This window comes from Protopterus annectens, chromosome 1.part0 (assembly GCF_019279795.1).
Source record: "Protopterus annectens isolate FY-2018-M chromosome 1.part0, PAN1.0, whole genome shotgun sequence".
NCBI classification, from domain to species: Eukaryota; Metazoa; Chordata; order Ceratodontiformes; family Protopteridae; genus Protopterus; species Protopterus annectens.
The window spans coordinates 1,687,626,509-1,687,651,489 of record NC_056725.1 but is presented as its reverse complement, the minus strand read 5'-3'; the positions used below and the strand labels follow the sequence as shown (position 1 = coordinate 1,687,651,489).

The window sequence follows — 24,981 nt, the reverse complement described above, 5'->3', positions numbered from 1 at the left end:
GGCGCACAGCAATGGTTATTCTGCTCTACAAAGGTGGAGCCACAACAGACCCCAGGAACTATCACCCTATAAGCCTGACTAGCTTGGTCTGCAAGGCTATGGAGCGCATCATCATGGAACTCATTAACAGAGACATTGGGCACCTCCAAGCACTGGACCCTACCCAGTTTGGCTTTATTAAGGGCAGATCCTGCCTCCTAAACCTGGTGGACTTCTTTGAGACAGTTACCAAGGCTATAGATGAGGGAAAGGTGGTACACACAGCCTACCTAGGCCTTCAACACCATTCCCCATTCTGGTATTATAGACAAGCTCATCAGCCTGAACATAAACCCCTACATCACAAGATGGGTTGCCAACTGGTTCATGGACAGAACCCACATGGTGGGAGTTGTGGGAGCTAGGTCCAACTCTAAACCAGTTACAAATGGCATTCCCCAGGGCTCAGCCCTAGGACCACTCCTGTTTGGCATATACTTCTCAGAGGTACAGGCAAGCACAGGAGGACTATGGCTGACCAAGTTCACAGACAACTGCAAACTAGAGGCTATAATTGCCTCTCCGGCTGACACAGACATCCTCCAAAATGGTCTCACTGAGATGAATACCTGGTGTCAAAATCATGGCCTCAAGCTAAATGCCAAAAAGTGCATAGTCATCCCCTTTGGAAAAAACAAAGTACCCACAAACTACCACTGCGGTGGTGGTGCTGCGGTAGCGTTGTCGCCTCACAGTAAGATGTTGTCCTGTTCAATTCTCAGGTACAGCGTCTTCTGTGTGGAGACATGGGTGAATGGCGTACCTTCGTTGAAGGTTGTGCATCAGAGCTGGCAACTCGGCATGTAAAAATCTACTGCCAATCATTAGCAGACCGGAGTTCCGCTGTGGCGACCCCTAACTGGGAAAAGCCGAAACACACAACAACAACCCACAAACTACCACATAGGTGGTAGTCCCTAAATATGGAAGACGTAATAAGGGATCTGGGGATAATCACATTGCCAAAGTGGTTAGAAAATCCTTCTACGTGGCCCACATAATCACAAAAGGGTTCGCATCCAGATCAAAAGAGGTCATTGTGCCCCTGTACTCATCACTCATCAGACCCATCATAGAGTACAACGCCCCATTTGGGATGTACCTTACAAAACACCTGCAACAGCTGGAAAGACCACAGAAGTACCTCACCAGGAGGATCACTGGCCTCAAACAGATGCCCTATGCAGCTCGACTGAAGAAACTCCAGCTGTACTCAGTTGCATACTGCCTACTCAGAGGTGATCTCTGCCTGACATACAAGGCCATGTCCAACCCAGAATTGATGGACATGCTCCACCTAAAGAAAACCCTATCCCCTCAAGCCACACGCTCCAGGGATCTAAACCTCACCACAACAATAAATAGGACGTGCTGGAGGGATAGATTCCTGTCCCAGAGACTTCCCATGCTTTGGAATAAGATTCCCATCTACATTAGGCAGAGCTCCTTGCTAACACACTTCAAAAGAAACCTTGACAAGTGGATGGGAAACAGAAAGTTTACCCCGGGGATCACTTCAGTGGCTCTGCTGGACAGAGGCACAGGGAACTAATCTAAGGGGGCAGCGAAAGCCAACACATTCTGGCTAGGCTTATAAATGCCTTCGGGCAGATAGCCTAGTACCTACCTATGAACCTATGAGAAGACTAAATCTAAGATGACTTCCCTGCTTAGTCTAGCAGAAGTATATTGCAGTCAAGCAGGAATGGAAATTAAACCAGAAGTAGATAAAAATCAGGCAGCAACTGAATGTGTCAAAAAACAAAAGAAAGAACATAAGGTGAAGGATCAGATGAGAAGGCAAGAAATGTGGAAAATGCATAAATATAGTTGCAAATATAGAAAACTTCTGGAGGAACCTCATGTTGATCAGGATCGAATGCAGGAATGGTTAGACAAATTCAAACCAAAAGATGAAAGGAAGGTTAATATCGGCAGCCCAAGATAGTGGGCTATTTACACATTGGTTTACAAAGTCCACTGAACATGTGGGAGAAAAAGACAAATGTAGGTTTTGTAAAAACAGAATTGGAAACAGTCGCACACCTTGTTGCTGGTTGTGACATACTAATGGCAAAAGGACTGTATACTGAAAAGCATAATAATGTGGCAAGATTGTTGCACTGGGGATTGTGCAAACATTATAATATTGAAGTGGCTGAAAAACACTGGAAACGAGCCACAAAGCATCACAGAAAATGATGAAGTCTACATCATGTAGGATCACTCATTACCAACAATTCAAAAGATAGATGCAAGAAAACCAAATATAGTGGTCCCATGAAAAGGAGACAGAAGTAGCACTGATCATTGAAATCGCTACTCCCAGTGACTACAGTGTCTTGCATACAGATAAGTACAAAGTCACAAAATATCATGATCTGTAGGCAGAAACTACAGAAATGTGGAAGGAAGATACCCAGACAGTTCCAATAGTAGTAGGAGCAACGGGTCTTATAAAAAAAGAGTCTACAATGGTATTTAGATATGTTACCAATACATGGAACTACATACAAATTGCAGAAGGAGTCATTACTGGGCACACTGTGGGAGCTGCGAACAGCACTTTTGGCTGACATCAAAGACTGAAACAATACTAATTTCATGAACTTTAATCGTAGTTTCACTTAGGAATGGGGTCTATTCCTACCATGATATTAGAAACCCCAAAGACTTGGAGAAATTAAAAAAGAAAGAAAGCAGATTTAATCAATTCTGTAATTTTAGGTAAAATAGCATATTTGGCAAATATATTCATGATTCCATTAGTGTGTGAAAAAGACTTAATGAACACGATTTTTACATTTATATGGGATCTAAACCGAATCCTGTTAAAAGAGACATTCTTTATGTTGACAATAAAGAAAGAGGGTTGAGTTTAATACAGCCAATTGTGTACATATCCTCATTAAACTTATACAAAGTATTAATAGGAATGCAAGAAAAAGGAAAATTGTTAATAAGGATTATACAGAAGAAACATAAATCAATTTGGGAAAAACTTAAATATTTAAAAAGAAGCAAAGATATTTTTTGTACGGAGATAAAGTTATAGCAAAAGAAAATACTGTTATGGAAGACTGATTTATTAGATATCGAAAAAAAAAAAAAACAGAAAAACAAGGTATGAGAATATAATGAAAAAGTTATATTATGTTTATCCTTGGGAGCATACAGGTGATAAAAAAGTTAAAGCAGCATGTGGAATGCACAAATCTTTTTAAGGAGATTGTTGATAAATAAGCTCACTGTTAAAGCAAACATGCCATACAAAACAGAATTTTTAGAATTTGCATATACTGTGGAGAGTTAGAGACAACCGAACATGCTTTCATATAATGTAAAAGGGTATATCAGTTGTGGAAAGAAATATATGATTAAGGATATTTAAAAGAAATGAAAAACGTTGAGCATATAAATATAGACATGATTGAGTATGGACATTATGAAAATGTGAAACAAAATGACATAGATTGGATAAAAAATAGTTTTGTATAATATGGATCATATGGAATGAAAGAATTAATGAGATAAAGTACAACAGGAAATGGATATTGTCAGAAATTTTGAAAAAAAGTAAGATTTTGGTTGTGGAAAATGAGTGGGGGTTGCAAGTATGAAAAAGCTTGAGTATTGCAAATATGTTGTGAAAATTGTATATAGAATATGTACATATGCTGCATTTGTGAATTTTAATAAAGGACCCCTACTCTTTTCAAGAGGTACTGTGGGATCTTTTACATCCATCTGAGCTACCACCAACTCAAGCAGAAGGGGCCTCAGTTTAACATCTCATCCAAAGGATGGCACACTCAGGGATGCAGGACCTTACTTTATGCTGCACTGCAGCTACTGCTACTACTTGATGTGGGAATAGAACTCACAGCCTTCTGCACCAAAGTTGAGAATGCTACCTGTAGCACCACTGACACTGATACTGCTAACCCTTTACATTTTTTTTCTTTCTATTCACTTAGAAAAGTGCTCAGTTATTTTCCTTATGAACTCTAGGAAAAAAATGTCAATACATTTTTCTGTCTTTGACTTATATTCTTTCCAATTTCTGCAACAAAATCTAAGGAGTCATTTGCTGTGGCACATAGAAACCATGGCAAATCTAGTAAAAAAGTAAGAATTTCTTAGCTTCATCAGTAGTTCCTATGTTGTTTGAGCCTACAAAGATCTGAGTAAGTGTGTATTCATGGGGACAATTTTTTTTGTCTCAAGAAGACTTTAAGAAGGCAGAGTACTAGCATCTCACTGTCTGCACTTCTCTGGGTCAAACATTTGTAATGAGATCAACAATAACATGTAGAAGGCAGTCAGACAAACTGCTGAAGAAGATAGCAAAATATTCAATGTGATCCTGACACGGAATGTACTTAGAAAGGTGAATGGCAGAGAAATGTCATATAAAGGGAGAAAAGAAGCTGAGAAATGTTTAGTTATATGCACCTTGGTAAAGAGCACTTTGTAGCAAAGAAAAATACTTCAGGATCTTTTAACCCCCCCATGTAGAAAAAGAGTGCTGAACAGTACATTACACAGAAGGTTTATGGCAATATGCATATGAGGGTAAATAAAGGCAAGCTGCCTGAAGATGAGTTTGTTAATGCCATGCTACAATCCTTCTCAAGAAACTACTATACTAGAATATAAATGGACTGATTATAAGCAGACCACTAGCCTATAAATTAACTGATTATTTCTGTCTCTACTGAGTTTCCCAGCCAAGTCTATGTCATCATAAAGTAAACAAAGAAGTCATGTTCATACATGAACCATATCTCAAATGCTTATTTTGCAACAAAGAAATTGCAAACAATTCTACCACATTAAGCTGTGGTCTTTCACACAATATCTTAAATATGCACTATTGACTTATTTACTAATTTATTCAATGTGCAGTTAGTTAAATTACTTAATAATAACATACACACACACACACACACACACACACACACATGCCGCCACATCCCCCTAAACGTGTACATTTACATATGTGTGTTGTGTGTGAATATATATATACATGTAAAGGTGTATGTGCGTTTGTGTTTATCTATATACATATATATATATATATATATATATATATATATATATATATGTATATATATATATATATATATATATATATATATATATATATATATATATATATATTATACATTCCTCTTCTAAACCCAACTACCTGGTAACCTAAATTATCTTTCACATTTTGGATACTTTGCAAATGGCTGCCCTGCCCTAATCTTGATTGTTTTTCCTGTTTCCTTAATCAAACTAATTTAAGTAACTTTAGTGTTTGCTTCTATGACTCAACAAATCCAATAAATATGGTTTTCCTATATTGTAAATTCAAAACTTAAAGGCAATTTAGGCTGTTTAGTTTTGCTTGTTACCAATATCAATTAAACTAACTTTATACAGTTTGATTTTTGAAATTACTGATAACTGTTTCTCATTCTACTAACACATATTAATATATGTTGTAATATTTACGTTATACAGTTTGCTGCTGGCCCAGGTTATTCCTGAACAGGGGCCTTTGAACCACATTGACCTTCCTGGTTAAAAAATGAGTACACAACAATGAAAAAAGTAAGTAAATAAACACACACTGATACACATATCCAGACGACTACAATGCCATCGGACCCTTAATCTATGGTCATTAAACATACTTAAAAGAATGCAGTCTTGGCCAATTTTGCTTGATTACACAATGACTTAGCTAAATAATGATTTTAAGTATACACTGCAGAAACTATGCACACATTTTGAGACTACTGAAAACATGACTGATGAAAAAGGGCATACAGTAGACTTTGAAATATAACACTCAGCTATAATAAGGCTAAATAAAGAGGCTGATCTGAGCTACAGGCTTGGCTGTGCCTGAGTAAAACAAATTCTCAGGTTACTTGGTTATCTTTGAATGTTTTAAGGTTGCTGACAGAAGTGTAATTAAAACATCCATATGTTATTAACTGATTTGAATGAACTAATTATACCATGGACTATTTAACTAGAAGTCTATGGACTTGAAGCATTAGAATTATTCAAGCTTTGATTGCTTTCAGTCTAACTCACTGTGAAGTACAGCTTTCGTCTAAGCATCTGTGAAACTCTGTGGCACACAATTGTGTCAGCAGATGTCCATTTCTGTATCAGATGGCCTACCATCACTACAAGAGTACTGTATGCCTGGGGGCATTTCTCTTAGTGGAAAGGCCAGCCACAGGTTGCCCTCTATGATCTACAAAGCTCACAACTCTTACCTACACCTACTTCAGGTGCTTACCTTCCAAACAAATACCCACTTCATGGGAGACTTTACCTACCCATCTATAGACTGGGAACTTACACTGCCTCTAACTCACAGGCACATTTCCTGGACTTTTATCAACACAAGCACCCTGGACCAGACAGGGTGCACTGCAGCCATAGGATCAAACATATTGAACCTAGTATTCACTGTGACATCCCCCTCTGGGTCAGTAGTCAAGAAGCCTCAATCCTCACCAGTGACAGATTCCCTCAAGACACCAACATCCAACAAGTGGGTCTAACACAAATGACTGGTGTCAAAGCCAGTGTTAAAACTGAATGCAAAGAAATGCATTATAGTGCCCTTTGGGAAATCGTCCACCCAAGCTAATTATTTAATTGATAAAATACCCTTAAGAACTGACCTGATAGTTAGGGATCTAGGAACATATGTAGACAGTAATCTGGCATTCAACCAGCACATAACCAGGACAGTAAGAACATCATTCTATGTCACCCAACTCATAAGCAAGGGTATGACATCCAGTTCTAAGGAAGTAATAATACCACTCAACTCAGCCATTATCAGACCCATCATTAAATACAATGCTCCCTTTCCCACGTAATTAACCAGACACTTGCAACAGCTGGATGCCTTCAAAGGTTCCTCACCAGGAGAATCCAAGGTATGAATACCCTGTTCTATACATACTGCCTTAAGGTCCCATCTCTGTACTCAGTCTCCTACAGTTTACTGAGAGGTGATCTATGCCTAGTATATAAGGCATCCTCAGATCCAGCTCTGATGGATCTCTTGCAAATCCACAAAAAAAAAAAAAAAAAATAGCACAAGAAACACTAGATCCAAGGACCTGAACTTTGCCTGTGACATAAATAGAACCTGCTGGAGGGACAGATACATGTCTCAAAGGATCCCTCCTCTATGGAATAAGTTCCCCATCTACGTGAAGCAGAGTTCATCCCCGATCCTATTCAAAAGAAACCTTGATCATTGGATGGCTAATCACAAATTCGGCACCAGTCTGACCCCCATGACTCTGATGGGCACAGGTCGAAAGTAAGTAAATTAATCCCCAACTAAGATGCCCCCCATAACCCTTAGCTACCTTTTTACTAACACACCCCATGATATAGGCATCCAAAGAACACTGGGACAAAACTGGGTTGGGTTGCACGGCAGGGCTTGTAAAGACCCTGGTGGTCGTTAGCCTAGTATGAACCTATGACAATGTGATGCCAGAGGTAGAAATTAAGTCTGTTATAAGCATATCCATAAATGCCCATCCAATAATGGCACAAAGCTGGCTGCAGTATTTAAGACTTACATTACACAGCAGCCTTAGATATTGTGAGATGAACCATAATTGTTGTCTGACAAGATAATGGGAAATAAACAGAAATACACAACATGTCACTTTCATCGATAAGTTACCTTGGAGTCATCACCATATATAATAAACATTCTTAAGCACCTTGTAAAATATTCACTTTGCACAGTCCTGCTCCAATAGACCCCATATGCCACCCAATGAAGCATACAGGTAGCAATGCCTCCATGCACAAACCATTTTCTCAGCCAGTAACAACAACAGAATGTTCCTGTTCTCATGTGAAAGGAACTATTAGGCAAAGATGTCTAACAATTCAGTGATGTTGTTGTGAAACAACACAAGACCATTCCTCATAGTAGGTTCAGCTAACAGTAAAACTTCTGTAGGCATCTCCTGTTTCATGTCACTATCCCACTTCTAATTATGTAGGATGAATACCTGGCCATAAATATATATTCACATTTGACAGAAAAGTGGCACTTTGGCAAACGTTTCCCCTTTTAAAAGGTATATGCAAAGGATGTGGTCTGTCTTATCAAATGACTCAGCAAAACTCATTCAACTAAGAATAAAAGACTGAAGAAACAGTGGAATGACATTTGTTTCACATAAAAGCAAGGCATTCATATCATCCATAAGAGCAGCTGACCCCTACTTTCCCTCAGGGTAAAACATTAGCAAATTTTAGTTTATTAGTCTGGATCTGGACTAAATGGGTTTCACTGAGCCAGTCCTCATCAAAATGTGGTATAACTGTCAGGGCATTCAGAACACATACCACACAGCAAATACTTTAACAATTAAAACACATACTGCCAAGAGGTAGTCGCAGTATCCAGTACTGTGCTCAGCATTTTCTGCAAATCAGTAATTGGAATCTATAATCACATGCAGCTGCCTACAGCACAGAAAATATATTAACCAAGTCATTTATTTGAAATGATGCAGTAACCCTGACTCAAACTGGTTGTATGAAAAAAGTGAGATTTGTGAGGGACTGGATATCTGAAAGAAGATCATCACATAGCTTCACATATTCATGATCAACAGCTTCCCATTACTGCTACTAGCATAAGCTTTAGGTTTAGTAATAGAAGGGTCGTCTGCGGTGATAATTCCTGCAAAATGTATGCCACTTGTTTTATGCAGTTTAACACCTGTGAAACCTATGCAATAAGTAGCCGGTAATTCACCTCTGCATATACTGGAAATGAACAGCAGTGATGTCTAATTCATCTGATCAAGAACAGTTGTGTCTAAATTTGAAGACCCAAGTATGAATAAAACTACACAAGCCAAAATGTCCAATAGGATGAGCATTAATAGGAAACAATGAATCATAAGTGAAGGACCTCTTTAACCCAGGAAGATCCATTATTTCACAGTTATGCTGGCCATAAAGGGCAATGTGCTTAGAAAATGGTGAAGCTATTTTGATTTATAAAAGAATAAATACATTTTGTTTATAATATTTGGTCTATTTGTATATAGTAACATAAGACACAATGCTTTTAGGTGATATGGAAGGCTTTACTGAACTGCTCTTTGTGCATGACATTTTAAAAATTGCCGGTAATTTATTTATTGCAAATTATATATTTATTGTAAATATATATATACATGTATATTAAAATGTTTTGTTCCTATTTACTCAAAATGCACTGTTCTGCTAGACAGTGATAAAAAGTTTATGCTTTTTCCCACTGTAATTTTTTTTTTTTGCAGACTGATGTTAATCACCTACAGTCAGGTGCAAAACCAAATACAGCTTCCACAATCCCCTGCTTTCTAGATTCACAAAACAATATAAGAGTGGAAGAAAGTTACTGCAAAGGCTACATTAAAAATGAGAAGTTGTCTGAGACAACCATCATACCAATGAGAGTGACTTACCTTTTTCCCTCTTTTTCATTTTATTGTAATGTTTAGGGCTTTTGAATGCTAGAACTAACGTACTCGCCTAGTACTTACCAACATGGGAGAGCGTTGCACCCCCCCCCCCCACCGAGTCACGTCCTCTTTGGTGAAGTCGGACCACAAAACTGGACCCAATTCTTAAGTCAGGGTACAGTCAATCATTACTGCAGTCTTTGAGTACTCTTCTCAGCATCTACAATGTACCCAGAACCGCTTCTTTCTGAAGTTCATATGTGGTTATCTGCACTGGCAGCATATTTAAGTATGCTTAGATTTTTTTAGTAGTACAACTGTTCCTACTACTCTCTGTCTGCATGTTCTGGTGTTTTATATCTTTATGTCTACAAGTATTCAAGACACTGTAGTTGCTAGATATTGCTATTTCAAGAAATAATACTGCTTTGTCAAGGACTACAGCCTGTGAATTGTACCTCATAGTCTTGTTGTGGGGGCTTCTGTGGCTACAGTCCATACTAGCAACCATAAATGGGATAAGGTTCTCCTTGACTCCTGTTCAAAGGAAAGCCTTTGTCAGTGGTGTTGTACACTCTTCAGTGTCAGTCATTTCTGCCACTGTAAAGGGGCCAGGACAGTGGGGAGTTGGACAGAATGACCTATTTGCCTCTGAAAATAAAATGCCCACGCCCCTTCTTCAGCAGAAGGGAGATTACCACAGATGGATACTGTCTTCCATGTTAAGACAGAATCCTGGATATTGTCTTCCATGTTAAGACAGAATCCTGCAAGCATTCCTGCTATCCCATTGATTTTATCCCTCTTCACAAAGATCGGGAAAGAAACACCAACAACAATTGTCATCTTCCCCGGTGACTTACAAGGGCATGGCTTCAGGTTCTAAGCTCCATGGTGATACAGGAAACTGTACTGCTCCAAGACAAGGATGTCAGACATAGCTGCAGTGACAATGGATTCAGCCTCAGGACCCTAACCCAGATGTAAACATCATTATTCCACCTGATTTACTGCTCACAAACTCAAAGATTACTGAGGCTGCTAGGAAACACTCCACTTGACAGACTTTTGAATAAAAACAGTGTTACAGTTAGCTACAGAATTACCCTGTATCACTTCAGGTGGTCAGCCTGTGCTCAAAGCTCACTCAACTAGATGAGTGGCTGACTCCAGTCCTTGTTTCACACATTTTTCCATTACACACACATGTGTCATGGTCACCTGGTCTCTTGTGCACACCTTTACCAAGGATTACTGTTTTAATCATGACTAGGTTTGGCAGACAACTTTTTGGAGTTATTACCTCAGGAATCGGTTATCTGATTTCTGTGCTTGTGCAGTCCTCTGTCTCCTTTCACACTGGTGGTACCTAGATGGAGAGGACCCTTGATATTGTCTGTAAAGGATACACTCTAACCATACAATTTGCTCTGTTTAGCATCACTTCTTGACGGATCAAAAATACTCTTCCTCTGTACCCCTGTGGAAGGGTGTCCACTCTGCCAACCTAACATGGTGAAGTTCCCTGTAAGTCAGGCTTATATTCTTTGTTTTATAATGTAAGTACAAACAGTTCATTGTGTTTTTTGATTTGCAGGAAGGTGTGCACTATTACCATGGAGGTGAACTAGTGGGCTTGAGGGACACATGCACTTATGAAGTCAGCATCTTGCATCCTGATGTGCCCTGGTACAGGCCTATGTCCCTGAGCATGTGATTTAACAGAAAATGTGCCAAACTGTGACTGATGGAGAAGATATGCACAAAAGAGGATCTTCTTGTTGAGCACATGACTACATCCTTTCTATCATTGTATATAATTCCTTTAACTATAAAGCAAGTACCCAGATTGTCTATACACAGAAGCTAATTTCATTATTTTTCTTAATGGGACATATTCAATTTTAATACAAGTATCCCCACAATGAACCTGAACCACTTTTTGTCAGGGTACATTTGTAATGCTTGACTGTAATTAAAAGAAAGAAATTCTGCACATAATTACGTATTTCAACTTCTTTCATGTATACGTGCTGTCCCTGATAATCTAGTTTAAAAAACACTTAAATGTGAACAAATGGCCACTACAGCAGATCAATTTATTTCATATACAGATTGATTTTGCCTCCAAAATAGGCACTTTTTGACTGAGTACATATTCAATGTTTTACTGAAATTAAGTGAAAGAAATTATTTTCATCATGTTCCATATGCACACACACACAAATAATTTAACATCCCAGATGAATGTCAATTTAACTATGACCAAGGGACATCTGTGATCAGTCACCTCACCCAACTACTACTATTCAAACAAACCCTTCTTACTTACCAGACTATGCCTACACCTATGCATTTATGTATAAAAAAAACAACAAATAATAATTGTAAAGAAATGTGTAAAATATTACAATCTTCAGCTTCAGCCTTCCTGGTTATACCCTCCAAAGTCATTCATATATTGACATCCTCTTAAAAGTGAATACCGGACAGGCAGTTTATGATGATACTTCAGTTCAAGGACATCAACTCCATGTTTTGCTTCTACATAATTTCATACATTTTCCCTTCTTTCAAAACAGCATTGTTTTAATTCAGATCTCCACAGTAACAGAGTCAAGTTTAAACATTTGGTAAGCTTTTTCAGTAATTTCTTGTTTACATGCTACCCTTTTCATTTGACCCACCATCTTTTCTATGGTAGGTATTATTAACATACTACTTTTAAACACTTAATGCCAGACACTGACATATTCCTGGAGATTCAGAAATGTTATCGATTACACCCAAGCCAACTCTATTTATACTGCATGCTCGACAAGCCCCATCGCTTACTACCTGTGCATGTGGCCATGCCGCTGTGTATAATGAACAGCTCCTCACTGTGGCTGCAGCACAGATTCGTGGCCAGATTGTGTTACATCTCCTTGTAGTCAGCTTATCATACGTACAGCTGAGGTAAACATTGTATGTGCATGAGCATCTCTGGTAGTCTCTGTGAGATCACAGGCACAGATGGGAAAATGACACTGACAATGTTGATATAACGTGAAGTAACGCATAGTCATAGAAATGTTCCATGAAAGGAAAAGTATCTTTTATGGCTACAGGTGAAGTAGGGTTTTCCCCACAGAGATGGACAGAAGAATGCAAAGGAAGTTTCCCTCCAAAGCAGGGTGGCAAAACACAATGGCGAAGGTAGTATAGTAATATATGAATGTAGAATACTGTAAAATTTAGACAGCAGAGATGGGATACAGTAAAGTAACATTATGTAATGACCTGCACCAATGCTGACAACACTAGACTGTGAGCGGTGGACCTGTGTTATAATGAATGTCATCAAAAATGGAAAATATGACACCCTCAGGAGAGTCAAACTTTCAGATCAGTCTGAATGCCTGTATATCCTCAGTTCCCTAGCAAGGGAGGCCACAAAAGCAGTCAGACTAAATGGTATCATAAAACACAAATATTATGGAAATGTAGCACATTTGTAGACTGATAAGAAAAGAAACATAAACTTCAAAGGATTTAAACTATGCCTTTCCTTGTTATAGTCCCCATACCACTGCATTAGCACTGGGAGCCAATGAAGCACTCAAACTAAAGGATGGGTCATAAAATACACACAGTAGGGAAATGTAACACCTTTGCAAATGGAAAACAAACATTGTAAAACAACATACCACCCCCATGGGAATTTGAACTCTACATCCAATGCACTGACTTAGCAGAAATCATTTCATCAGTACAGTCAGCCGCTGAGGCAGTTAGAATAAAGGCATTAGCTCTACTTTACTACAGATTTGCATAGTGGTGCTCAATGCTGCTTAGCTCATTTGCACCACCAATGACAATACCTGTAGCACATGACAAGGACTGGAGTTTGTTCTTAGACCAATGTCTAAGCTGAGATATTACGAGATTTATATCTACTGTGGGTGAGTGATTCTGTGCTCCTGACATAGGGAGTTTGGTTGCTAGTCTTTATTCACCTACAGAGGAATACATATTTTTTCAGTGGGTCTATAGTACAGCTGTCAAAGTCAGCAGCAAGAAAAGGAATACAAATCTACAGCTCATAAAGGCTAAAATCAGAGTTCCAGTAATGTCACAATTACTGTGAGATCAGAGGAGGGGAGTCTAGTCCCTGATTCTAGTTCTAATGGAATACATAGTCCCTGTGATATTGCAAATAAGTAGTTCAGTTGTTTGGAAGTACCTGAATGCAGCAACTTTGCACTGACTAACTTGCTAAATATAAAGACTGGTCAGCAGCAACATACAGAAAGGCAGCTTTTTGATCAGTAACAGCAGAGTATTATTAGCTGCATGAGCAAGCTACAAGCACCTCCTTACTATACGTGTCAGGTCTCTACTGAACATATACTCTTTGCAGGATCTTCTGAACACCTGGTGCTTAGCTGAGATACTAGTCATACCCATGCAAGAGAATGTTAGATGGCTCTGGGAGACATTTTTACCATATGTAACAGGGGTACAACCAAAAGCCATTTCATGTGTTATATAAATGCATTTAAATGAGCATTAGATACAATCATTTACACAGAATTCCCAGTCAAGTGGTATTCTGGGTACCAGCAGTAAGAAACAGAGAGAAACTGAAGGAAATTCAGGAAGATCAGGTGCAGTGTCTGTTGTGTCCTTAGAGCTGAGCAAGACTACATATATACAACTACACAATACCAGAAGGAAAGGTGATGCTGCCATTCACTTACACAAGCACTGCAGATGCTAGAAGCACACACACACACACACACACACACACACACACACACACACAAACACACAAAGACATATGAGCAAATATGCACTTGTGTGGTACATTTAGTTATAACACACTTTCTCCAGTTTTTTTATATATAGCTGGAGAGGCAAGTATATGATACCTTTAAGCACTTGGTTACATCAAAAAGTACTTAAGGCTGTAAATGTATAATGAAAAAAGTAATTTATTGTTAGCAGATTTACATACTGCAATAATATTCATGGTAGTAGCAGTACTGGGTTGAGCCTCCGCTGCAACAGATCTGAGGCTTGGGTACCCACGGCACAGCTTGTTTCTTGTCTGATGCAGTCTGTCTTTTGTCAGCTGTTTGCTTGCAATAAGAAAAGTTCTCCTTCAAAAACAGACACTTGTCTATGTATGTGCATGACAATCTATAGACCTGTTCAAGTGGCCTTACTAATTTTTATCTGTCATCACCATAGTATCACAGTAACACTGCACATAGGAATTTCCCTGGAATTCTTGGTTTATTGTTTTCTGTTAAATGTTTGGTGTGGATGCCACATCAAAGATTAGACAGTTATATTAAACAAGCATGTTAAAAATGAAGAAATGCTTGGAAGATGCCTCCATCCCCATCTGCAGGTATGTGTGTTATGTCAATGCAACAAATGCCTACAGTTCACACAGTATATAGCACAAGCATGAATATCGCTTGGCGTGCTTTTCTTTATCACTGTGGATGTGATCCACTCATTCCATTCCACCTTGGAGAATGCTCCGGCATGTTTCACTTTCTATAATACAAGTTCAACCACTTGACTAGATATATATGGCACTGGGTATCCAAAAAAGACATGATGTTACAGCTCCATCCTGGCTTTTATGACTTGCACTATCCCTGTTTCTTTCATGAAGTCATATTTTGCATCTGCCTGCATCTGTGACAGTTTATTTTTTAGACTGTGGTACTACTGCCACCATCTTGTGATTGCAGAATGTGTACATGCACAGTAATGAAGCAACAGGAACGGCTTTAACAAGGACTTACCAGTAAAGGGTATGACCTCTTTGAGTTCATTTGGGTAAAGCTATTGGAGAATGCATATGTTCCTCACCGCTTCAATTTATTTCTGGCTACATGTGCTAATTGTACACAAGCATTATAACGCTATATTTGCCACCAAGGCTGTCTCTGTTATGGCAGCTCTTCTGAAGCTAGCTTCACTGTAAGGAGATTAGTTCCTACTCAACGGTGTTTCTACTATACCATAGCCAAGTACAACAGTAGCCAAGTTTTTTTTTCAATTTTTGTTGACATTTTTGTACTTCTAGCATAAAATGTCATTTTTATACTGTACTATACCTTTACACAACAGACATTTCATTTTTCCATTTTCCCAGTTGATCATTGAACCACTAATGTCTAGTGCTATAATTTTTCACTTGTTTTGAAAAAGTCACCTCTCCAGCCACTGATATTTCTGAAGTTGCATGGCAAGTTGTCTGAATTCTGGAACCTCTAGATTCAAATGTTTGAGCATAACTTTGATTGGAACTGCAGGGAAACAACATATGTGCAATATTTATTCACATCACAGCAAAAAAAAAAAAAAAAAAAAAAAAAAAAAAAAAAAATGAAAGATTTTAACAAATTTAGCCTTAAAGGCGACGAATAAAAAGATCAAGTAAGCATTACTAAAGGACTCCAGGCACATTGCAAACCAAAAGATAACGTCCATGTATAAGGCATTTAATTCTTACCAGAAATCAATGGATTCAGAAGTCACCAGATATATATGTGACTAAGCTTAAACAAATAGCTGTGAGTTTGGAGACTTTTATGATTCACACAAAAAAAAAAAAAACAGAATTGTATGTTATCAAAAATGATCAAATCAGTGGAAGGCTTTAAAAAAATATGACCTAACACTTGGTATGGTCTAGATGTACGTAGACGCAGTGGAATTTCAAGTATCTGCTTAAAGTTTGGCTGAGGAATTGGAAGCGTGCAAAGTAAAGGCTGTGAATGAAAGTAAAGACAAAATAAAGCTAAAATTGAATACATGGAATAAAAGTAAAAAGCACTGTTAGTGACTACATGGCTTCCAAAATGGTGTTTTGGAAATAAATAAGTAGTCAGATACTGCACTCAATACAAGCAATATGGTTACAGCCATGGGGTCATGGGGAAGCACGGCACAGACCATTTAATCACATTTTAGGCTTTGCTGAAGTCAAAATAATTTTGCAAAAATCAATAAAAGACAAAAAGAATATGTGTAACAAGATGTGCATATTGTTGAGTTAAAAAAACACCTGTGGAACATTTGGAATTCATAATGTAAATGGAGTTATGCAGTTCAGTCTACAGGCAACATAGTAGCTATAGTTAATGATTGCTGGTCTAATAACTTGTGATTCTAGGTAGAAATATTACGTTTAAACTAGATACAGGAATGCAGTATCCTGTTACAAGATTTTGCTTTACTGTGAGTACAGCTGCAAAAAATACAAACTATTGTTTCGGGTAGTGTCCCTGGAAAATCCAGCACAGCAACCAAATGTATTGGCTTCCAATGTTTGTGAGAAACTTGGTACGGTTAAAAGGATCCATATTAATCAGATGCAGAATGAGTTGCAGATTTGTTAAGGAAACATGAATGTTTCCAACAAACCATTTAATGTTGATCAAACTAAGAATATGATAAGTAGCTGGAAAGAAAGCTCAAATATTTATCAGTGATTTTGAAAGCAAATGGGCTATCACAGAGTGAGTGACAGCAAACTCGCAGATCATACTAGAAATGATAAAAATTGTGACAGTGCTAGTAAGTGCAATAATAGGGACAGAGTCATAAGTATGCCACTCTGACTTATGAAACGGAGCAAGCATACAGTATACCAAGAAACTGCTATTTACATAGATATTTTGATTTATTTACCGGACTAGACTGTGTCAAAATAGCCCAATAGTTATTTACTGGATTAAGCTGTCTTCCAGAGCAGTACATCACTAACATTTTATCTGAAGCAGAAAAGGTTACTCAGCCACCAAGAAGAGATCCCATACCTCTTAGAAGCATAACAGACAAGTACTGAAGTGAAAGGAAACTATGTTTGCAATTGTTAAGTAAGCTAAGCTGACTGAATGGGTTAAGTGCATCATGACTGTAGCAAAGTAGGATGAGCTTGCAATAGGTATAGACCCTCAAGACTTCAATAAAGTGCACTGTTGAGGAAGTTGTAACTATGTGCAATGCTAAGTTTCTCTCTGTGTTAGATGATAATCACAACTTCTGGAAAATTAAACTGGGTGACTTTAGCTCAAAGCTTTGCTCATTCCTTTACCTTTTGGGGATATACAAGCTTCTTTAATGGCCTTATAGAATACCATTATCTCAGAAAGTGTTTCAGAGAATAATATCTGAAATGATTGTAGGTTCGGAAAATATCATTAACATAATGGAATGGAATGGTGTAGTTAACATAACAGATCATCTCCTAGTGTGGGAAGCTACCAAGCAGGAATGTGATACTTGGCTTATTAACAGAAGGGCTTGAAAATGAATAGATGCAAACGACAAATTTATATGAATAGAAATACATTAAACTAGATACTTACAAAGTCTGTGCATCCTGCACATGCAAAACTTCAGTTACATGTCCTAAATATGGGGTGATATCTTTCCAAGTATATTCCAATGAGTGCTGTTTCACAGGACTTTAGTGAAAATGGACTGTCTTGTTACTCTGTGTTGGTGAATTAATTTTTGCATTTGTGCCTCTAACTGTTACGTGTTGACAATTCACAGTAACTCTTATGATTAGCTACAGCTACGAATGATTCAGTTGGTTAGACAGATTCTTCTTTTAAGCATGCTAGCTGCTCATACTGGTTACTTTGCATTTTCTGTGTGCAATTATATATTTATATGCATATCTGACATTTAACTACACTATGCCAAGTCTTCTTTTTTAAGTAAAGTACTTTAGGCATTCACCTTTAAAAGCTTTTGGCTGATTTACTTATTTATACACTGAAATGAGGACACTTCCCGTGAATGGTGACTATCTGTTAGGATCTACTTCTGATAAGCCACACATTACCACTTGTGTTTACTGTTAGCTGGCTTACTTCTCAAGAGTGGGACAATAACTGGAGTTCTTCAGTCAGGTACTCTGGACTGGTGGCAATCTTCAGTCAGGTTAGAAAATCATAGCACTGGAAAATAATACCAGCCTTCCCTTAAAAGTATTGTGTACATTTCTGTGAATGTAATACTTTATTCAAAGTACAGTTCTGAGGGGAAGGGAGCACTGGAAGTACCTGAATCTAGATGGAAGTAGGAAAGCTAGATCCAAAACCCATGCTTAGTGGGTGTTCAATGTGATGCTATGTATTTATTTATTTATTAGCATTTGTTTACTAGGAAAGTTGCATTTGGCAGACTAGCCCGTTTTCACCCAATGCCCAGAGAGAAAAGCTCCACAAAGACTAAAAATATAACATGAATCCATAATAAATAACATTACATAAGCAGTTACAATAGTTATAGACATGCTTTTGCTTCAGCAACTGTCACAGCTGATGCCTTTCTGGCCTGTTAGTACCTGTTACTCAAATCTAGAGGAAACCTTCCTAGCACTTCAAGTCCTCTTTATTTAACATGCCACTTTCTTTCACTGCTGGCATTCACCAACATTTCCCAGGAGAAAAAGCCAACCAACTTTTGGCACAGCTTCACAACCTCACTTACTGAAGTCTTGAATAAGGTCCCTTCAGACTCAGGTATATGGGACCCTGAATAATGTACCACTCAGAAGTAAAGATGTGTAAAACTACCACATAAAAAAAAACAATAAAATAACAATAAATAGAACTTGGAATCTGCTAAAACTGTCTGTTTTTCTCCCAAGCACAGATTCCCCAAGGGACGAATTCACTGAGCATGACTCACTGAAATTCAACTCCCAGATCATTGTTTTCCATAGAAATTCACTGTTTGTGCTGTTTCTACATGTGTAGCAGCAGCAATTCCTTTTTTGAGGAGATTTAGCCCTTTGTTGACTTTGTACAATCATGGACTTGGTCCATATAACTTCTAGGGACGTTGAGGGGGGTGTACCTGTTAAAAGATACTTGTAATATTTTTTTAACCAGGTTGATTTTCAAGGAGTCATACTCATGGCGTTATCTTTTGATGACTAATAGTGGAAGTGCTAAAATTGTTTAATCAGTTGAAACTAACTGCTGAAACTACCTACAACTACCACCTGACTGGGGAAGCCAGCTTACTACTTCATCTGAAAAATACTGAAGTGTAACACATGAATAGAACATACGTGCAAGTCCTTCACTTTTCTATATGTTTTGATTTTGGTGAAATAAAGCAGTAGTATTCACATGGTTAAAGCAACAAACATTCCCAGGAAAACCGCCATTATTTTATTATATATTTATCTATTTATTAACCAGAATACAGCACTGATCAGTGTGGACCATTTTCGGGCTTAGCCTGAGAAAAGTGAGTATAATGCATTAGTGGACAAACAAGTATTTTACAGTACAGACGAAGAATATAAAAACAACATTAAGCAAGCAAAAATATTATAACAACATCACAAATGTCTGTTTAGCATAGTGGAAGTCATAACAGTCTAACCAATACAACATCCAGCATACAAAACACTGCAACAACACAGTAAAAGTCTATCTAATATCAACATATATAAAATTCTGTTTACAGAATTACTGTAGGTTAATTTTGGTTACAGTGGAAAGGTGGTTGGTAGAGGACAGGTGGAACAATGAGTGAAGTGCAATAGAGGGAAACATGCCATGGGGGTGGGGAGTGGTGTAGGGAGGGAAGAGCAGAAAATGTGGATAGTCAAGGAGGGTACAGGAGAGAGACAGAGGACAGAGAAAGATACGGGTTGCTCTAGCATGGATGTGCTAGCATTAAGTTTTAAGGTAGGTGTATAGAAAGATAACAGAGTGAGTGTAATGGAGTTATGAAATTAAGTAATGCCTTGTGGAGAAAAGCATTTACAAGTAGTTCTTGTGTGTAAAAACATTCTTGCACTAATATCTAAAATTGGGGAAGGAAGTGATATATTTTAAGTTAGCAATGAGTGATTTTCAAACCTGAGGTGATAAACACATGACTAAAGTCTGCAGGTACCATCTCCACAAACATTCTCAGAAATTTGCAATATGTAAGCAATCCTCAATGAATTCTAAATCCGTGAATCACTAAGTGCATCACTTTCATTCATCCTATAATTGTGCCACTGATCTGCATTCCACATTCCTCCGTAGATCACAACTGACACTCCTGCTCTTCATGTCCATTGTTCACCAACCATTTTCCTCATTATGACAGAGTGCCAGAAACATTATTTCCATGCTAGACTCTCTGTAGCTAGACTGATATTAGCTTCCAGTGGCAGATTATAATAGGGGCAAAATCCAGTTTCAAAGGGGCCAGTGTCCCCAAAAATTAGCACCTATAGCACGACCAAATACCGTACAAGAAACGAAAGAGTGTAGAACAAACATGAGAAGTGGTCAGCTGCTTTTAAATCACTTGCAGTTGCAGCATGCTACGAAAAGCTTTACTTGAACAGAGAACAGCTTTAATACAGGAAGCACTGGAAATTTCAGTCTTGTAATGGTAGTTAGACCTGGATACGAACAAGGTAAATGATGCATTTTTAGCACTGTTTATCTCTTCATATCTGCACCAGATGTGCAGAGGACAAACCCTCACTACAGTCTGGACAACCTAAGTTCAATTAGGTTCTTGCACACTTGATGGCACAGATGAGGATAACAATGTGTGCATCCTAGGAGGAGAGCATATACTTGGATGCCCCTCACTGTTGATCCCCGGTAGAGGCTGGGGAGATGCAGAAGGTGCAGTCTCCAAAGGCAGGAAGGGCAATGGCCAAGTCACTCTGGAGGCAGGGCAATATACCACTATGTGTGATGTGCTGTCAACCAGTTTTGCTTACAGTCAAAAATATCCTGAGTCTAAGACCCAAAATCTGGGATACTTTTTAAACATTCACACATCTCACACACAGAATGTTGACAGAAAAAGAATTGTTCACATTAATATGCATTCTCCAAAATATACAAAGTCTATATCTGCAATTTCTACTATTATTTAATGATGTAATCCTTCAATGATCCATTATAATTATTTAATGATGTGATCCTTCAATGATCCATTATAAAATCACAAATTTTATGAAGGGCAGAGCTAAATTCAGAAGCAAAATGAAGGACCCTACAAATGAGGGACAGATGAGAGGTGCAACACTGCTGAAATTCTTAACTCTCAGTCCTTTGGGCAACAGTGATAAGAAACATACCTCACCCAGAAAAAAATATATTTCAAGATATAAATGGCATTGTATATTCTGTTTGCTGTTTTCTGCGTTTACCTTTTTGCATTTTTCCTGCATTTCACCTTTTAAGTGTTTAAATTCCATTGCGCATTTTCCTTTATCAATAACTGACTGTTATCTGTTATAGCTTTGCCTACTGGCCTGTGTAGCAACGAGCAGCACAGGATAATCCAATTGACAAATAAATAGATACATAAAACGCATTAAAATGCAGTCTGACAGCACTGAAATGTGTAAAATAATTTCTGATTCCTGGAATGAAAGTTAACAAGCTCTCAGTGCTACTGCACCGTACCAGACTCAACAGCTTTCCAGAATGGAAGTCTGACTGTTACACCCCTTCCATTAAAAAAAAAATCAATAAAAATCATAACATTTTGAAAAACACAAACGCTTGGCAACATTGTCATGCAGTATCAGTCAAGCTGAAGCACAACTTTTTCAACTTGGTAAAAGTCGGGGATACTGGAGCGCAGCCTTCCAGGGAGAGGTGAATAGTCTATGCTCAGGTGCTTTTTTTATTAACATGGAAGGATCGAACAAATAATCAAAAACAGCCTGAAGTTCCTAAAAATGGTTTAATTCTTAAAGTCAGGTAAACACTCATGTCAAGCATGCCTAACTCTAATAAATTTTATCCGTTAGCTATTTAATACAGTGACCCTTACCAGATTCTCCGTGTCTAGAAGAACAGACAGAATTTTCTTGGTCTTCCACCTCCCACACGGTTCCGTTACTGTAACACGCCTGCTTAAAATTTCTCACTCCGTAGAGGTGGGGACCAAGAAATTGGTGAAGCGATGCCCGGCTGTTAGACAGCCATCTGTCACAGAAGCCACACAACGCGGCACCATTCTGCCGGGAGCTATCCTCGATAAGACGTGCCAGAGGCAGAAATGTTTAGGCCCCGCCCATGTTATTTTCTATTGGTACAACCAAAACAGCACGACAATGTGCGATAAAGGGTGGTGCACCTATTGTCCCAAAACAGTGAGAAAAGAGATAAAGACTGGGTGTATACAACAAGATGGAAAGGTAAGCAACTGAAGTTCTGCAGAACTTTGCCATCAAAGCAGAATTTTAATTTTGAATTTTATAACTACGTTTTATTAGTTTAAGGCAACTTCCAGCTCTCTGCAGTGTATCTCCTGTGGAGTTCTAGGTCGCTAAGTTTCTCCCAGACTGTCCGCACACAAGTAGAACTAAAAATAAGCAAAACGGTTTCTCGAAATTTATCATTTAAATCTGTATGGTTTAACTCGAAAGGAAATACACAGCTATACTTGTAGATGATGGTCGTTAATTGGTATTACTTTTTTCCTTAACAGGGGAACAAGTATAACAAACTACTCTGTAACAATTAAAGTATGCACGACAAAAGTCTAACAGAAAGCTGCATTTAAAAAAAAAAAATCACTTGCAGATCACTAAAGCCAATATTTCTGATGGTGAAGCACTATTCTCTTGCGCCATAGCCAAATTATGGAACTCCCTCCCACCCACAATTACCTCCTTACCATCATGCACCCACTTCAAAACTTTACAAAAAGCACACCTAAAAACATGCTGGCTATGCCCTTGCAACTCCCACTCTAATATCACCCACCCCATTTCTTTCCACCCCACTAACTACCTTGATTATAGCAAGCTCAGATGCTCATAAGCCTAATACTTATTATACAGCAGGAACTTCTTATTGTAACATTTGTTAATGTCTGTTATGTACTTCGCAGATAAAGATTGTAGTTGTCTACTGATGTACTATGTTCTTCATCTGTAAATATGTTTTGTAATTAATTGCTATGTTAATCAAATTGTTAATCACTATGTAATCCAATGCAACTACTGTCAGTTTATTTTAACTGTGGAGCTTTTCTCCCCAGACCTCCACTGAAAATGGACCTACGTCCAGTCGGACACCCCCGGTAAACAAATGTAAATAAATAATAAATAAAAATAAATAAATAAAAGTAGAAGAATATAAAATATAACAGAAAAGAATAGCTAATAAAACTGAACCAATGGCAATATATATTCTTAACTGTCTCAACGGACTACAAAAACAAGATGTACTACATTTGAGTAGACTTGTAACTCATTAATAAAATAAACACAATAAAGAACATTTGCCATTGTTCTGAACAAGTGGGTATATAGTGCAAAATTATTCTCGAAGATAACCGCAGTTTTTCTAACCAAAGCTCTCAGTTGCCGGGATTTTCACTGAATGTCCAGATTTTTGCCTCATATTTTTGGACTGTTCCTCATAAAACTTGTGGTATTCTGGCAAATTAGTGAGAAATTAATTTACAAAGTAATGACAGACATTTGCATTTCAGACTTCATATCCTTCAGAAAATGCATACTAACACACCTTTTATTCTAGCAAATTTCTAAATTTGTATGAGCGATAGTTAAAATGTGTCCCTATTTTGGGGCCTTTGTTCCCATTTTTTTTTGGCTTTGTCCAGATTTCTTGTACTGAGATGTTGAGAGTCTGAGTACCTCTCAACTGTACAGATTTTCTCAGTGTCCAGATTTTTCCCTCATATTTTTGGTCTGTTTCTCATAAAAATTGTGTTTTTTTGACAAATCACTAGGACGATCTAAAGATTAAAGTCACGAAATAATGATGTGCATTTGAGTTTCAGACCACATCCTTCAGGAAATGCCTGCTAACACAAATCCTGTTTATTCTAGCAACTTTCTATAAGATCAGTATTTAAAATGTTTCTATTTTTGAGCCTTCATCCCCCCATTATGTCTGGCTTTGTCCAGATATCTTGCTGTAAGAGGTTAAGAGATATATATTCCAACTCTCTGAATAACTTTTTAAAGTTGTGATTTATCTTGAGAGCATTTATAAATTTATATTCAGCACCTATGTATGGTATCATATTTTGAAGACTGGTTCAGGGAAATGCAGTACTTCCTAAACAGAAAGAGATAATTATAACAGTGTTTAATTTCATTTGAGTGAAGTTATCAACTAAGCATGGTAGAGGCTGTTAGTATACTAATTTAGACTGAAGCTATTTTCTCTGTATTTCCCTACTACTAATAAAATCCCAAAGACAAGGTTTTATGCATTATGGCTGCTACCTGCATGTTACAGGCTGAGCATTTATTATCCATCTTCTCTGTGAGAGTAATATGATGCTAATTTTGTAAATTTTAATGGTAGATAGGTATTATATACTCGCATAAACCAAGTACATGTACATTTAAAAAAGGTATAGACATAATAAAATAACAACAGTT

General features: G+C 37.8%; 1 protein-coding gene across 2 annotated transcripts in view; it reads right to left on the bottom strand.

The window, feature by feature from the left end:
* The window catches only part of LOC122799515 (TRIO and F-actin binding protein), a 3,126,988-nt gene extending 3,104,250 nt beyond the window's left edge, over nucleotides 1-22,738 (bottom strand). For both annotated transcript variants that reach the window (XM_044068636.1, XM_044068645.1), the window contains exon 1: nucleotides 22,389-22,738. The gene's annotated coding sequence lies outside the window, so the exon portion shown is untranslated. The remainder of the gene's footprint in view (nucleotides 1-22,388) is intronic.
* Between the last annotated feature and the right edge of the window lie 2,243 nt (nucleotides 22,739-24,981).